The following is a 4,545-nucleotide window of genomic DNA, read 5'->3' as shown; positions in this document are numbered from 1 at the left end:
CGCCTCGCTGACCCTCCTGACAGAGACAGAGACCCCAGCCTCGCCCCGGTTTAACCACTAGGCTTCCAAAAACTCAACACTAGGGCTACTCAAGCCTAAAGCTCTTCTGCATCATGCACTTATCGGAGAACACTCCATCATCACACTCTCTTGCCATCTAGTGGGTACTATGGCTTCCCACAACATTACGACAGCCTCTGACTAGTGAGTACTACGGCTCCCCGTAGTATCACAACGCCAACTAACTAGTGAGTACTACGGCTCCTCGTAGTACCACGACTCCCTCCCTCTGACTTGTGAGTACTACGGCTCCCCGTAGCATCACAAAACCCCTTGACTGGCAAATACTACGATTCCCCGCAGCATCACGACTCTCTCTCTCTCTCTGACTTGTGAGTACTACGGCTCCCCGTAGCATCACAACACCCTCTGACTGGCGAATACTACGGCTCCCCGTAGCATCACGACTCTCTCTCTCTCTGACTTGTGAGTACTACGGCTCCCCGTAGCATCAGAACACCCTCTGACTGGCGAATACTACGGCTCCCCGTAGCATCACGACTCTCTCTCTCTCTGACTTGTGAGTACTACGGCTCCCCGTAGCATCACAACACCCTCTGACTGGTGAATACTACGGCTCCCCGTAGCTTCACCCTATACTCTCATTCTCATTACAACGCCACACTATGTTCACTAACTCATGCACCGAAGAATATCATAGATAGTTACACACACACTTGCCCCGATATGCATTACAGACTCTGTCGACAACCGCCATAGCACAGAACCTACCTCTGCAGAGATCCACTTCCTTAAATAATCCCTCTTGATGACAATACACGAAGGGCTCCCACTGGAACTGTGGATACATGATACATCACTAGTCATCTTAAACCCAAGACTCTAAATATCTCTGAAATCGGGACGCTATACGCGGAAACCACTGAACACCCTAACAGAGCATCACAATGTCCTGCCTCTACCACTAATTCCCTTACTCCCAGCACCATACACATACAACAATACATTTCCTCTGAATCCCATAATAATTTCCTATTTCACTCAATGCGCAACTTCAGTGCATCCAAACACTCAATTGGAATACAAGGAAGGCGCTAACCCTTCAGAACACACTGATGATCCTCCGAAACCCTTTCCACTACTGCTCAAAATCTAAGCAAGAATACACATCCCAGCCCGGGAGTTGGCTACTCGACAATATTCTACCCATGTTTCAACCCAGAAGTTCTCAACTGCCCATACCATCATTACGAGTCTTCCACTTGAAACGACTCTGACCACCACCAGATTCCTGACCATTGACCACCCGCCGTGGAGACACCCATCCTTCTCTCAGACATATACCACATGCATTATCTCGCCCTGCACCTTTCCTTGATCACCAATGACCCTGATCTCATGAATTCAAGCTGCAGGTTTCTGCATCCAACCCCTAACCGCTCTTGCACAAATCTCTGGTTCTCTCAATAAACCACCCGGTTCTCCCCTACTTAGGGTTCGAACCATCACTATCTGACACATCAATAACCTCACGAACTATTTTCACCAGCAATAACACACCTGCCCCTGGAAAGTGCTACGCAACGCCCGATAATCCCCTTTAAGGAAATCAATCGATCTCATAACTCTGAACCTCAGATGAAATCCTCAAGAACTTCTCATCACGACTGCCTCTAGTCGTTCCAAGTCTCATACCAATCCAATACCAAACAACTCAACTGTCCAATAACATCACTGACTCATAGATTGGACCACGAAATCATCATATTCCCCCACCTTGACTCATCAACCGACGTTCCAACACATGGATCATCCCAAGAACAGGGACCCACTCCCATATTCAATACCCAACATAGATAGAAAAACCACTGCACTGATTAACTCGACTGGACTCCCCACTGATACCTCTACAATACGCCCTGCTATACTCAAATAGGTGTAACGTGGTCCTCGACTATCTCAGTCCCAACTGAATATCTGCTCATGGTAAATCCCTGTCTCGCAGCACACATGCTACCTGATACCAAGATGGAAAATCATCATCAATGACAACCTACAGGGTTTTACCCCCCAAACTCAAAACTTAAACATCAGGCCTCTCATGTTCCGCACACGAACATAAATAGCACCACTCAGGTCATAGAAGGTGACATCTCCTCTATCGACTGATTGCTCAACTCAGACCGAAATTCTCCCCTCCCTCTAACTCCTTACCAACATACTCTGATATGCTCTCGACCTCCCTCTCAAGGGACGCCTCTTCGAACTCAATCATGGCCCACAGGCCTAAAACCCATAGCGTCCAATCTTTACCTCATCAATCGTGACCGGATAACCAGAGAACCACAAGCATCATTCGCTACGAACCATGGTACTCATCCCATGACATCTCTTCTCAATATGCTCCGGTGTATGGTACCCGAACCATAACATCACTCCTCCATCTGCTCCGATGTATGGTACTCGAACCATAACATCATTCCTTCATCCGCTCCAATTTATGGTACTCGAACCATAACTTCACTCCTCGATCCGCTCCGATGTATGGTACTCGAACCATAACATCACTTCTCAATCCGCTCCGATGTATGGTACTCGAACCATAACATCACTCCTCAATCCGCTCCGCTGTATGGTACTCGAACCATAACATCACTCCTCAATCTGCTCCTTAGAACCTTCGGAATACTCCCTGTATCAAGTATAGGTCCTCTGCTTTCAGTAGTACGGGCCCATACTACCTGCCACATCTACCCATACTTTCCACACAGACTATCCCGGAGCTCCTAAGTAGCTGCTCGACCTTCTCGTTCACCAATTTCGTCGTGTTCTCGCTCCCCAGCGAAATTCTCTACTCTGCCAGCGCACTCATCTGGCTAAGGTTACTCCCTAGGCTCTTCCTAGATTCCCACACTTCTTTGCCATCAGCTGCTGAAGAGCTCTTAATGATGCCAGCCATCTACCTCCTGAATATCGTCATATTTGCTTGGTAGCTGACTCCCATCATCGAGAGTTCCACAAAGCACGAAGCAAGCAGCATTCGAGCATCGAAGAATATATATGACTCACTCTGGGTGATAACTCCGCTTGCTCTGCTCATCCTCGAAAGTACCACCGAACTTTGCAACTCTTCCCCTCGCAGGTTCTAACTATTCTTTCTCTAAGTACCACGGTACTTATCTAGGTATCTCCCCTAGAGGATTTCAACTAAATATTCTCACTCATCACATACTCAAAAGCACATCGCGTATAACAACAATCCCTAGGCTAAGGCATCACAAATCAGGTCACTTTAGTCCTAAGATATGAATTACCTAGCCTGTCTCTAGCATGCAATAATATCTCATAAAGTGCATCATAAATATCTCATAACACAAAAGTAAGGGTATTTTGGGAAATCACCGTTTGGGCTCTGGCTGATTGTACACACTGCTCTTTCTCGCTTTCTCTTTGAACTCTTATTTGCTTTAGAAAATTATTTCTTTGAAAACTTTTCTTACTTCCTCAGTTTGAGTCCAGATTTACCCGAAGGCGCATCCGAATCCCTCAAACCAAGGCTCTGATACCAACTTGTAACACCGAAAATTTCAAAACAATTTTTTCATTTAAAAATAATCATTTAATTCTTAAAATACTTTGCTTAAAATCTCTTTCATAATCGAATTACAAAACATAACTCCATTTTCACTTGCATAATAAACCAGGATCCTCAAAACATGACTCTTTCTCTGGTGTGTACAATCGAGCAGGTGCCGTACCGTGATCCTGAGAGAAACCTGAAACACATAACACAAAACACTGTAAGCACGAAGCTTAGTGAGTTCCCCAAAATACCACACATACACATATTAGCCACTCGAGGCTATAACTCTGTGGGTCCATGGACCCTACTCTATAAACCCTCTGGTTCTAACTCTGGGAGCCTTCCGGTTCTAACTCTGTAAACATGCACAGCATAAATCACATAGAAATAATGCAGTACAACACATAGCATACAAATACTCTGTCACATAACTCTGGTTACCTACTCAGGGTAAAGTATAGTAAGAAGACTCACCTGGAAATCAGAAAACAATTATCTGCACATGCGAACCTCGGGCTCGCCACCGCCTAACACATAAGGCAAATATCTCTAATTAATACTCGAAGTCCCAACTCTAATTAACCGGTGATTACTCTTTCCCTCTCTAGTCAGGTAATAGGTAAAAGACCATTTTACCCCTCCCCGACCTCTATTACCTCTGTTGACCAAAACTCCCAAAGTCAACATAAGACAACTCAAGTCAACGGTCAACACTGACCAGACTCGGCGAGTACACAAGAGTGACTCGGCGAGTCCATGCGGGCTCTCTAAATTCTTTTTAACCTCTTGGACACGACGAGTTCCCTCTCTACTCGTCGAGTTACTCGGCAACGAAACGCGGGGCAACCCCGACTCGACTCGTCGAGTTGCTCCCATGACAACCCTCATCTGACCTTCTGAGGCCAGATCTGCTTCACCAAACCATACATCTAACTCCCTCA

Source organism: Lactuca sativa, chromosome 5, assembly GCF_002870075.4.
Source record: "Lactuca sativa cultivar Salinas chromosome 5, Lsat_Salinas_v11, whole genome shotgun sequence".
NCBI classification, from domain to species: Eukaryota; Viridiplantae; Streptophyta; class Magnoliopsida; order Asterales; family Asteraceae; genus Lactuca; species Lactuca sativa.
The sequence above is the reverse complement of the archived record's forward strand: the minus strand, read 5'-3'. Positions refer to the sequence as shown.